We start from the raw sequence: 13,321 nt of genomic DNA on the forward strand, positions 1-13,321 counted from the left end.
AAGGAGTAGAAGAAAGAAACATAGGAACACTGAAGAGAAGGAAACAGAGAGAAAGATACCTTCAGACGGGGCTGCCTACAATGGTGAACTAATCTATCCTCCATCAGACGATTCAAACATTGGCGAATCCAAGGGGGGGGAGGCCGAGGCGACCCCCCCCCCTCCATGGTCCTGAGTGGATACAGGAAAAATAGCTCAAAAGCGCGCTGCGACTATAACAATACTTTTTTTCAGAGGAATCGGCCGTCTCATTCGGATCCAAAGAGGAACACTGGCAACCCAGGAATGCTTTGGCACCAAGACCAGTCGTTATGCCCGTTGGTTCAGGTCAGTCCACCAATTATTCAGAAAAAGACTGCCGAGAATGGCGAACCGGTAATGCAAAAATCCTGGCATCCGGCCCCCCCCCCAAACTTTTTTCCTGGATTCAGAGACTTGCATAACACCACTCGGGAGCGATATAGAGGTGATTTGATCGATTTCGCACTGAATATATCCGCAGGAAGCTTATTACAGCGGCGAATAGGTAAAAAAAATCGAGTAATAGTTTTTGCCAATGTCTATACTGCATCACCAAGCTTGAATAGATAAACAGATGCTTGTAATTATCGGGTAAGTTTGGAGTTTGAAAATGCGTGGAGTGACAGACCTTATTAATCTTGCCCAGGTACTTGAAAATTCGAGGAGAGGAGGAGGACGAGGAGAGGATGAGGAGGCGGAGGAGGAGGAGGAGAGAGAGTTATTGAGGTAATTGGAGGAAGGGAACACATGCCGAGGAGGGAAGGAAGACTGAACAAACTGAAGAGGAAGAAAAGAAGCGATTTGTGATTTGGACTCGCGAGGAGGAAAGAGTGGAGGAAGAAGATGGAGGATAAAGAAGGATAAAAAGAGAGGAAAGAAGAACAGGGGAAGAGGAAAAAGGGAAGAAACGAAGACTAAGAAGAAGGAGAAGATGAAAAATTGGAGGAAGAAGATGGTGGGGAGAATAAAGAAGATAAAGACAGGGAAAAGAAGAACAGAGGAAGAGGAAAAGGGAAAAACCGGATACTAAGAAGAAAGAGAAGAAAAAGTAGAAGATGAAAACGAGGAGAAAGAAGATGATGGGGAGCATAAAAATGATAAAGAGAAGAGAAAGGAGAACGAGGGAGAGCAATAGGGAAGAAACGAACCCTAAGAAGAAAGGGAAGAAAAAATAGATGAAAAATTGAAGGAGGAAGATGGTGGGAAGGGGAAAAAGGATAAAGAAAAGGGAAATGAGAACGAGGGAGAGGAAAAGGAGAAGAAATTGAGACTAAGAAGAAAGAGAAGAAAAAATATATGAAAGATTGAAGGAGGAAGATGGTGGGGAGCATAAAAAATGATAAAGAGAAGGGAAATGAGAAAGAGGGATAGGCAAAGGGAGACGAAACGGATACTAAGGAAAAAAATAAGAAGAAAAAAAGATCAGACGAGGCAGTAAAAACGTATAAGCTATCTGAAATCGGTAGTAAAGAAAGATTAAAATATCGGATGGAAATAAAAACGAGAAAGTGAGATGAAAAAAAAGAGGACGAGGAAAGAAAGAAAAGGAAAAAAAAAGAGAAGCAGATTCTGGCAGAGTCGTAAATAGAAGACACACAAAAGGTTATAGACTGAGGGAGGAAGAGGAGGAGAATGAAGAAGAGGAGGAGGAGGAGGAGGAGGAGGAGGATATAGAAACGAAAGATGATTGACTGCAAGAAAAAAAACAAAAAAACAAGAACAAGATCAAAAAACGAAAACTTAACCAAAGACCGAAAAAAAATAAAACCAGAAAGACAGAAAATTTAGCAACAGAGAAAAGAAGAAGAAAAAAGAAGAAAAAACGAAGGAGTAAAAAAGAAAAAAAACCTGAAGACGTAAATATTGAAGAAAAGACAAGTACCAGCACCTCCTCCTCCTCCTCCTCCTCTTCCTCATCCTCTTCTTCCTCCTAGTCCTCCTCCTCTTCTCTTATCTTTTCGTCTTTTCCTTCTCTTCTCTTCTCTTCTCTTCTCTTCTCTTCTCTTCTCTTCTCTTCTCTTCTCTTCTCTTCTCCTCTCCTCTCCTCTCCTCTCTTCTTCTCTTCTCTTCTCTTCTCTCCTCTCCTCTCCTCCTTTCTGTTCTTTGTCCTTTTGTCACTTTTTTTCTCTTCTTCTTTCACCTCTTCTCTTTTTCAACTTTCCTCTTCTCTCCTCTTTTCCTTATCTCTCCTCTCCTCTTCTCCTCTCCTTTCTTCTTTCTTTTCTTTTCTTTTCTCTCCTCTCCTCTCCTCCTCCTCCTCCTCCTCCCCCCCAGCACTCATCTCCTCCTCGCCCTGCTCAAGATGCACTAAGAGGGAGATGAAACTTTATTGCCGGAAAACTTCTCGTGTCGTTTCTTCTCACTTTTCGCGTTTCTCTTTCTTTACTCATTTTTTTCTTTTCTTTTTTTTGTCTCTTTTCTTTTCCTTCTTGATTGAACGTCCCTTTCTTTTCCTCTTTTGTTGATATGCTTTCTTCGTTTGACTACCTTTACTAAAACCACTAGCAATTAAAATTTACATCAGTTACCGACCTCAAAAATGTAAAATGATTATAAGAAAATGCTTTAAACATTCATACTCACTCTTTCTTTTTCTTCTTCCTTCCTCATTCTCTCTTTCTTTGTCCTCATTATCCTGCAGAATAAAAAAAAAACATTATTAACCTCAAAAAATATAAATTGATAAGGAGAACATTAAGTACATTCGAGTTTAACATATTTTTCTCTTATTTTCCTTCTTTATTCCACTTTTCTTAACCCCCAACATTCACCTGCACAAAACAAAACAAGACTAAAAAAACACTAACTCATCACCAACCTCAAAAAATAAAACACAAACTGCATAAACAAAATATCAAAATACATTCAAGATCAACATATTTTTCTCTTATTTTCCTTCTTCATTCCACCTTTCTCAGCCCCCACATTCACCTGCACAAAACAAAACAAGACTAAAAAAACACTAACTCATCACCAACCTCAAAAATAAAACACAAACTGCATAAACAAAATATCAAAATACATTCAAGATCAACATATTTTCTCTTATTTTCCTTCTTTATTCCACTTTTCTTACCCCCCACATTCACCTGCACGAAACAAAACAAGACTAAAAAAAAAAAAACTAGATCATCACCACCCTCAAAAAGAAAACACAAACTCAAAAAAGAATACAACACAACAAACACACTCGAGCTTGACCCAACGTGAAGCCGACTCTAACGAAGGAATGTGTGTGTGAGACGTGACATCCGAGTGCGTGCGTCCAGGTGAGCGAGACGGGCAGGTGAGGCGGCCAGTGCTTGAGACATACCTGAGAGGGCTTGTAGGCCAGGTAAGGGACGCTGGAGGAGGAGGAGGAGGAAATGGAGGTGTTGGTGGTGGTTGAGAATTACTTGGACTGGAAAAGGAGATGCTGCAAGGAAGGAAAGGGACATGGCAGGAGTTGGAGGAGGAGGAGGAGGAGGAGACGAAGAAGAAGAAGAAGAAGAAGAAGAAGAAGAAGAAGAAGAAGAAGAAGAAGAAGAAGAAGAAGAAGAAGAAGAAGAAGAAGAAGAAGAAGAAGAAGAAGAAGAAGAAGAAGAAGAAGAAGAAGAAGAAGAAGAAGAAGAAGAAGAAGAAGAAGAAGAAGAAGAAGAAGAAGAAGAAGAAGAAGAAGAAGAAAAGAAATAAAAAGAAACACCAACAAAGCAAAAGAAAAAAAGAATCTGAAGTCGAAACCGGAGACGAAAGTAGAAAAGAAAGCGGAATACAAGGAAGAGGAAGAGGAAGAGGAGAAGGAGGAGTGGCCGTGTCAAGGCGAGGGAATGCAAGGCGGGGCGGGGGACAGAAGGGCAAGCAAGGCATGTACAAGAACCCTGGGGATGAAGAGCGACGACCATCAAGCAACAAGTTTTCAAGGATGAACGGCAAGAGTCTCCACTCTGACGAGCCGCGGCCACAAGAACGCAACAGGCCAAGGCACCGCAGCGAACTCCCGCCCCTGTGAGTCCTAGCCAGAAGGACGAAGAAGGACGGCCGAGGAGTACGAGGGAAGCGTTCTGGTGGCGGGTATCGATCTGGGGCGCGTGTGTGGAGGCTGAAGTGCGGCCGATCCCTCCCAGAAATTAATGAATTAGACGAAGATTAGATATGTGTAACCTCTTGTTGGGGAAACCATTACCAGCGCTGAGAGAACTATTTTACCTCCTCCTCCTCCTAGTCCTCCTCCTTCTTCTCTTACTCTTCTTGCGCCTTCCTTCCTCCCCCTCCTCCTCCTCCTCCTCCTCTGGGCCCGGCTGACGACGCCCCAATTAGCTGACAACGGATGGGGTGGCGGGCCGCGGCTGACAGTAGAGGCACGAAGGACAGGTCTCAGGATCCCGTGATGTGTCTCAGCCGCCTCGCCTCTGATCAATGGGACCAATAAACCCGCCAACGCCAGACGCCCTAAACCCGCGCTAGGGGAACAAACACGCGGAAAGAAGTCCCTGCGAACCCAATTAGCGGCATTCAAAACACCTCCACGCAACGACCCGAGCGAGGACCCGATGTTTGGCGGCCTCAGCGTCTCGGTACCGCCTGAGAGAGCGCGTCGCGGGGGCCTCTGAGTGTGTTTGCTCGAGCGAGAGAACACCTCCTCTTCTTCCTCCTCCTCCTCCTCCTCCTCTTCCCTGAGTGACGGGGATGCGCCTCGCCTCGATACACGCACGAGATTTACAGACAGTCATTAACAGAGCACACAGCTGATCTCTCTGTCTGAAGGGCGGGAGAGGCGGAAGGAGGAGGAGGAAGAAGAGAGGGAAGAGATGGAGGCTGCAGGGGTGGATGAGGCTACAGAAAGAGAGGCGGAGGAAAGGAAGAAAGGGAAAAAGAGGAGAAAGGGTGGAAGAGAAAGAAAATTGTGAAAAAATGTGTAGGGATTTGAAGGTGAAAGAAGATAAAAAAAAAAGGAGAAAAATAATGATACGAAGAGGAAGAGGAAAGTAAAAGGAGATTAGAGGGACTTGAAAAATAGAGTAAAAAAAAAAAAGAGAAAGAAGGAAGGAGAAGAAAAGACAAAGAAAAGAGATGAGAAAGAGAATAGAAGGAGGACAGAGAAGGGAAAGTGAAGGACAGAGGATAAAGAAAGGAAGAAAATAAGAGAGAAAGGAAGAGAGGAAAAGGAAGAAAACGCAAAGAAAACGAGACGAGGTGATAAATGAGGAAGAGGAAGATGGAGGAAAAGAAAATAAAGAGGGACAAGGAAAAGGAGAGCAAAAACGAACTTGGGATAAGAAAAAAAACAAAAGAGAAAGGGGAAACAAAAGATAATTAAGAATGAAGAATAATGAGGAAATAAAAAAAAAACATGACAGATACGAAAAATAAAATAAAACAAGGCAAGTGGAAGAAAAGGTTGAAGAAAGATTAGGTTAGGAGAAGAATGAGAAAGGGGGGGAGGGGGGGAGGGGGGGGGGGAGAAGAGGGAGGTTGTTGATGGATGAGACGAAAAAGGAAGAAGGAGAACCAGAGTGAAAGACCTGTGAGAAATATTTATGATACGCCGTTTATTATTTTCATCATCATCATCATCATCATCATCACCATTATCATCATTAACACCATCATCGAAGTGAATGGTGTGTGTGTGTGTGTGTGTGTGTGTGTGTGTGTGTGTGTGTGTGTGTTCAGGATATCTTTTTAGGTCTTCCATACACACACACTCACACACACACACACACACATACATACAGGTGAGAATGCAACACACGGCTCACCTGTCCCTCCCACCACACCTTCTTAATGGTATTCAAATCCCTTAATATCATGCAAATGCTCTTGTCACCTCCTACTCTAGCCCCTCTCTTCTCCCTTCTCTTCTCCCTCTCCTCTCTCCCCTCCACTTACCTTCCGTCTCTCTCTCCTGTCCCCTTTCCTCCAGTTACAATCCCTGGCCTTTGCTGTCCTCCCTTCTCTCTCTCTCCCTCTCTTTCTCTCTCCTCCACTTCTCTTCTTTCATTCCCCTCCCCTACTTTCATCCTCTTTGCACCCCCTTCTCTCTCTCTCCTCTTATTCTTTATCTCCTACCTTCGTTCCCTATCTTCATCCTCTTTAACCCCCTTCCTCTATCCCCTTTTGCATGGTCCCTCCTTCTGACACCTTATTATCCCCCCCTTCTATCCATTTGCTTCCTTCTGGTTTTCTCTGTCATCTCCTTACTCTTGTTTCCCACTCTCCTCTTCACTCTACCCTCACTATTTACACATCCTTTCCCCTTTCACTCACTAACATACTTAAATCATTATTCTTATTACGGGTTGAGGGTGGGTTGTGCAAGCCGTGATGAGCATGGGTTGTGTTGCGTCAGTCACTCAGTTAGTCAGTCAGTCAGTCAGTCAGTCAGGTAGTTAGGTCTATGAAGTTGGAGACCTATTCATTTTGCCATGCTGTTGTCAGTCCTCCAGTCAGTCAGTCAGTCAGTCAGTCAGTCAGTCAGCCGCTCAGTCAGTCAATCAGTCACTCAGTCAGTCAGTCAGCCGGTCAGTCAGTCAGTCAGTCAGTCAGTCAGTCAGTCAATCAGCCGCTCAGTCAGTCCGTCAATCAGTCAGTCAGCCAGTCAGTCAGTCAGTCGGTCAGTCACTTAGTCAGTCAGTCAGCCAGTCCGTCAGGGTACAAGTGAGGAATGTCGTGTTGCTGTTTGATTAGTATCCTGGACGTCCCCCCCCCCCCCAACACACACACACACACACACACACACACGATCGTTCACCAGATAAACTAGATAAAAATTGACAATGAACGCCTCTGTCTCTCACGCAGCTCAAGTTATCGTCATTCCTCCTTGTTGCTCGACCCTTGCCATCCCACTCGGCACCTTGGCATCTGATTCTTACTTGGCACTCAACTCCACCTTGCTCTCCTTGTCACGGCACTTTGCACTAACCTCCTCCTCCTTCGTATGTCTCTGTTCGTCTCTGTTATTCACTTACCATCTGATTCTTCTCCCTCTCCATCCCACTTTCTCCTCAGCTATCGCACTTTGCCCTCACCTATTCTCCTGTTTATGCCTTCTTTTTCATCCCAGTTAATCCCTTGCCATCCCACTCAGCTCCTTGTCATCTGATTCTTTCACCTATTCTCCTTTCTATGTCTGCTTTTTCATCCCAGTTAATCCCTTTCCATCCCACTCAGCACCTTGCAATCTGATTCTTCTCCCTTTCCATCCCAATTTCTCCTTAGCTATCGTACTTTCCCCTCATCTATTCTCCCTTTTATGCCTTCTTTTTCATTACAGTTAATCCCTTGCCATCTCACTGAGCTCCTTGGCGTTTTAATCATTCCCACAGCATTCCACTTTCCCCTTAATCACCGCACTTTGCTCTCCACTTTTCACTTTTCTATATATCTCCGATCGTCCCTCTCAGATACTTAACATCCCACTCTTTCACACTCAAACTTATTTTCTCGTTAGTCACAGCACTTACTACCTAACTTTTGACTTATCTGTGGTTCCTTTTCCATCCCATTCATCTCCTTAACATCCTACTCTTCCACAATCCATCCCAGTTTGCTCCCCTCGCCAGCATCCTTTCCCCATCCCGCCACGACAGCGACACACATTCTTGATTCGCTTTACGAGTCGGGGTTGGCATGTGGCAGCTCGCGGCGCCCCCATAGCGGCAGACAAAGCCCCCCAGAAGCCTCTCCTAAACCGTTTTCACGCCCTGGGAGCAAATCAGACGAGGCTGCCGAAGATCGATCAAGATTTACGAGAATGGGTGACGCCCTTTGCTCCTTCCCTTGCTCCTCTGTTCTTCCCTTCCCGTATTACGTCCTTTCTCCGTCTAGGAAGGAATTAGAAGGCTTAAGGGGGCAATAGTCTTCAACAATTCGGCTTTCGTTGGAGTTTTGTGCATTTCCAGGGGTAGTTTTGTGACCCGGGTGGTAGATTGACCCTTTTTCTGTCCCTTCTGTCATTCTTTCCCCGTCCAGGAAGGAATTAGAAGGCTTAGGAGGCCATAGTCTTTAACATTCCGGCTTTCGTTGGAGTTTTGTGCATTTCCAGGGGTAGTTTTGTGACCCGGGTGGTAGATTGACCCTTCTTCTGTCCCTTCTGTCATTCTTTCCCCGTCTAGGAAGGAATTAGAAGTGTAAACATTCCGGCTTTCGTTGGAGTTTTGTGCATTTCCAGGGATAGTTTTGTGACCCGGGTGGTATACTGACCCTTCTTCTGTAACATGAACTTAAAAGAAAACACTCATTATAACCCGAATGATCCCCACTTTGACCTTTGAATTAAAGGGACAAAATTCTTACATAAATTTGGCTTTTGTAGGAGTTTTGTGCATTTCCAGGGGTAGTTTTGTGACCCGGGTGGTAGTCTGACCCTTCTTCTGGACCATGAACCTAAAAAAACACTCATTATAACCCAAATGATCCTCTCTTTGACCTGTGGAAGTAGCTGATGTGAGGAGGAAGAGTCTAACGATACCGACTTCACCGTACAATGACTCCTTCGACTCCTTCTCCTCTCCTCCTCATCACGTCATTATGCTCGCTATATCATGAGGTGTTGCCGAGATCTCATGTGGCCGCGGTAATCGAGTATGTGGCATGTGTCCCGCGCCGAGACATGCACAAGGGAGGAGGTGAAAGGCAGGTGTATTAATCTAGCGCTGAAGCAGGTGGGACTCAACCCAACCCCTGTCCCTCCCTCTCCTGGGTTAAGACACCTGGGGCCGCCACCCGAGGAGCACCACCCGCGAACAGTGATGGAGATTCGAGCAAGAGTCCTTCAATCCTATTCCTGATCCTCTTCCTGGAGTTAAAGGAAGAGAGGGAAAGGGTGAGGATGAGTTTGTCTTTTCGTTTTGGTTTGCGTGTAAAAAGGACTGTCAGGGTTTTTTTATATATTGAATAAAGCTCAATAGGCTCAGTTAAGGGAAGAGAGGGAGAGGGTGAGGGTGAGTCTGTCTTTTCGTTTTGGTTTGCGTGTAAAAAGTACTGTCAGGGGTGTTTTTATGTACTGAATAAGGATCAATAGGCTCAGGGAGGGTCTGGGTTGAGGAAGAAGGAAGAGTAGGGATGAGTCTTTATCTTCTTCTGTTCCTCTTCCTTGCATTTGTGGGTGTAGCTAAGACCCATATCCACAAACATTTCGGGGCTTATATACCCACATTCAAGACTTCCGAAGAGGTTGTGGGTATTTCCAAGGATAGTTTTATGAGACAAATGATAGTTTGACAAGGCTTTCGTAGAGGTTGTGGGGGTGTTTCCATGGGTAGTTTCATGAGCCTAGTGATAGTTTGACAAGGCTTTCATAGAGGTTGTGGGTGTTTCCATGGGTAGTTTCATGAGCCCGGTGATAGTTTGGTAAGGCTTTCATAGAGGTTGTGGGTATTTCCATGGGTAGTTTTATGAGCCTAGTGATAGTTTGACAAGGCTTTCATAGAGGTTGTGGGTATTTCCATGGGTAGTTTTATGAGCCTAGTGATAGTTTGGTAAGGCTTTCGTAGTGGTTGTGGGTATTTCCATGGGTAGTTTCATGAGCCTAGTGATAGTTTGACAAGGCTTCTGCACCATGCACGTGAAAGAACACTCCTGAGAACCCGACTAATCTCCTCAGTGGCCCTTGGAAATATTTGTTGTGAGGGCCGAAAGCGTCTCAGAAAACGGGCCTGAGTCTGATTCCACTTTATAACCTCATTTCAAGGGATTTAACGAAACACGAAGCAAATAATGTTAAAGAAACCGAGTGAAAGAATCGACTTAATGTTCTCTGGTTCCATTCCTTGGGTAAGTTTGATTCGTCTTTTTTGTAGGGAATAAACGAAAGAGAAAAAGATAATGCTGATGAAACACGATAAATAGATAGATAAATGAGCTAATAAAGGGATGTAGAGGAAAGCAAGATAAATGTTGAAAAGGTAGGGAAAAAAAAGGAAGCAAAAAAATATAGAGACCGGGGAAAGGTAGAATAAATGAAGGTAGATGTTAATAATGAAGGGGAAAAAAGTAGAACCGTGAAAATAGTTAAAAGAGCGAGAAATCAATACAGAAAACGGAAAACTTAGAAAAAATAAGAAGATAAATATTGATAAGGTAGGAAAAAAAAAGAAGCAAAAAATTATAGACAACGAGGAAAGTAAGAATAAATGAAGGTAGATGTTAATAAAAGGGGAAAAAAGTAAAACTGTGAAAAATAAAATAAAAAAACGAGAAATCATTACAGAAAACGGGAAACTAAAAGAAAAAAGAAAAATTAACAAAGAAAGCTAAACGCTGATACAGAAAGAGGGAAAAAAAATAAAGAACCAGGGAAAAAGTTAACGAAGCGAAAAATAATAGAGGAAACAGAAAATAATTAAAGAAAACCAAATTAGTAATGGAAAAGACAAAAGACGATCGTGAAAGGAAACAAATGATTGAGGGAGGGAGTCAAGTGGTAACGAGGTCATTGAGAGGAAATAAGGCGATTGAAAAAGAGGGAAAACAGATAAAAAGAATAAAAAAGAAGAACGAGAGAGAAATGAGATGAGGGTGATGTCTCTTCCTCCCTTCCTCCACATTTCTCTCCCTTCCTCCCTCACTCGCTTCTTTCCTCTACCCGATCTTATCTCCCTCCTACCTTCCCTCCATCCCCCCTTTCCTTCTACATTCCCTCCTTCACTCGATTCTTTCCTCCTTCCTTTGCCTCCTTCCAGCCCATCTTATCTCCCTACTACCTTCCCTCCCTTCCTTACTTCCAGATCCCCTCCCTCTCTGCCTCCCTCCCTCCCTCCCTTCCTTCCTTCAACATTCCCTCCCTCTCTGCTTTTTTTTCCTCCTTGCCTTCCTTTCTTCCTCCCCCATCTTCTCCTACCTTCCCTCCCTCCCTTTCTCTCTCCTTCCCTCCCTCCCTCCCTTCCTTCAACATTTCCTCCCTCTCTGCCTTCTTTTCTCTTTCCCTGCGTTCTGCCACTCCCTCCCTCACTCCCCCCCTCCCTCCCTCCCTCCCTCCATCCATCCATCTCTCCCTCCCTCCCTCCCTGAAGCATCCAAAAGGGAATTGAACTATCACTCAAGCGTAAATTCAAGATTTCATTAGAAGTTTCCGGTCCTATTGAGACATAGCTGTGTGTGTGTGTGTGTGTGTGTGTGTGTGTGTGTGTGTGTGTGTGTGTGTGTGTGTGTGTGTGTGTGTGTGTGTGTGTGTGTGTGTGTGTGTGTGTGTGTGTGTGTGTGTGTGTGTGTGCGTGTGTTAATGAGCAAAAATAATCCTCGACATGATTTCAAAAGAGGAATGGAAGGGAGGAATGGAGGTAAGGAAGGAGAGGTAAGAAAGGAGGGAATAAGAAGAAGGAAAGGAGGGAGAGAGAGAGAGAGAGAGAGAGAGAGAGAGAGAGAGAGAGAGAGAGAGAGAGAGAGAGAGAGAGAGAGAGAGAGAGAGAGATTGGGATCAGGTGTGCCATGAGGGAACAGGTGTTGGGAGGGAAGAAGAAAGTGAGAAAGAGAAATTTGAGGGCGTGAAGAGAGATAAAAGGTATTACTGGAAACCTTAACCCGAGAAAGGAGAATGAGATTGGACGTGATAATAAAAAGGAGGGAGGAATAAAAGGGGAAAGAAAAAGCCGAATTAATGAAACAAAAGAAGATCAAGACGGTATAAAAAAAACTGGAAAATTAGATACAAACGAAAAACTGAACCAAAATAAAAAGTACATATTCCTGTAAAATAAAAGTGAGGGAGGAACAAAAGAGGACAGAGAAAAAAGACATAATGAAACAAAAGAAGATCAAGCCTGGAAAATTAGGTAAGATTGACACTGATTCGATACAAACGGGAAAGTAATCCAAAATATAAAGTTCAAGTTCCCGTATCATAAAAAGGAGGAAGGAATAAAAGGGGACAGAAAAAGCCGAATTAATGAAACAAAAGAAGATCAAGAAGGTATAAAAAGTCTGGAAAATTATAAAAGACTGACACTGATTCGGTACAAACGTAAAAGTGAACCAAAATAAAAAGTATAAATTCCTGTATCATAAAAAGGAGGAAGGAATAAAAGGGGACAGAAAAAGCCGAATTAATGAAACAAAAGAAGATCAAGAAGGTATAAAAAGCCTGAAAAATTAGATAAGATTGACACTGATTAGATACAAACCAAAATGAACCAAAATAAAAAGTATAAATTCCTGTATCATAAAAAGGAGAGACGAACCAAAGGGGACAAAAAACGACTTAATAAAACAAAAGAAGATCAAGACGGTATAAAAAGCCTGGAAAATTTAATAAGATTGACACTAATTCGATACAAATGGAAAACTGAACGAAAATAAAAAGTATAAATTCCTGTATCATAAAAAATCGATTCAGATCCTTTAAAAAGCGTTCATGATCCTTTAACTTTGTGCTTAGGGGAGTTAGATCCGCTTCCAGACGCAACATTATCGATTCGTGTATCATTAAGGAGGTTTAGATCTCATTGGCGCTATAAAAGGAGAAAAAAATAATTAAAGGAAGAAAAGAAAACGAGTGAACGAACGAATTAGAAAAGGGAGGAAGGAAAGAAAGGGAAGAAAGGACGAAGCGAGAAAACGAAGAGAGAGAGAGAGAGAGAGAGAGAATTAGAATTGGTAAAACTGATGACGTGGATTTCGTTAACTACTTAAACGAAAACCACAACGATATTAAGGAAAACGAGTCGTGAATTATCTTACCTCCGCTAATTGTACGTTTTTCGTGACGTCATCAATCGCCTCATCCAATCACAGGACGCGTCAGCACCACCATCACCACCACAATCACCTTCACAATCACCGCTCATCAACGTGACTGAAAATTAAAAAAAAAAAAAGTTAATTGTAGACGGTGATCGATATTCCTCACGGTTAGTCTGTTTGTTTGTTTGTTTGTTTGTTTGTTTGTTTATTTTTGTATTTCACCATAACGATCACCTTCACAATCTTTCATCACCACCACCACCACTACCATTGATAATCACCATCTTACTAAATCACCACCAAAATTTCAGTCTTACGTCATCATCACCTTCACCAATAATTACCAACACCAGCGTCATCATAATCACTCACTCACCATCATCACCATCACCACCGACATCATTGCCTTCCAACCAATACTAGTCACCATCATCACCATTACCACCTTCCCTATAGTCCTTCAAACCTAAGAACATAAGGACGTAAGGAGTTTGCAAGAGGCCGGTAAATTTATTAAAGGCCTATGCAACAACAACAACAACAACAACAACAACACTACCCACGACATCTAAGCAAACCAAATTCTAATACGAGGAGAGAAAAAAATGTCAACACACAAAACCTATTAACCTCAACCATG

The 13,321-nt window shown here is 43.1% G+C and overlaps 1 long non-coding RNA gene across 1 annotated transcript in view; it reads right to left on the reverse strand.

Moving 5' to 3' along the window:
- LOC126994932 (uncharacterized) overlaps positions 1-12,795 on the reverse strand; it is a 169,273-nt gene extending 156,478 nt beyond the window's left edge. The window contains exons 1-2 of the long non-coding RNA XR_007749746.1: positions 12,679-12,795; positions 2,605-2,656 (exon numbers count right to left, since the gene is read on the reverse strand). This is a non-coding gene — a long non-coding RNA (uncharacterized LOC126994932). The remainder of the gene's footprint in view (positions 1-2,604; positions 2,657-12,678) is intronic.
- Positions 12,796-13,321: the final 526 nt, after the last annotated feature.

Source organism: Eriocheir sinensis, chromosome 7 (genome assembly GCF_024679095.1).
Source record: "Eriocheir sinensis breed Jianghai 21 chromosome 7, ASM2467909v1, whole genome shotgun sequence".
In the NCBI taxonomy this organism is placed as follows: Eukaryota; Metazoa; Arthropoda; class Malacostraca; order Decapoda; family Varunidae; genus Eriocheir; species Eriocheir sinensis.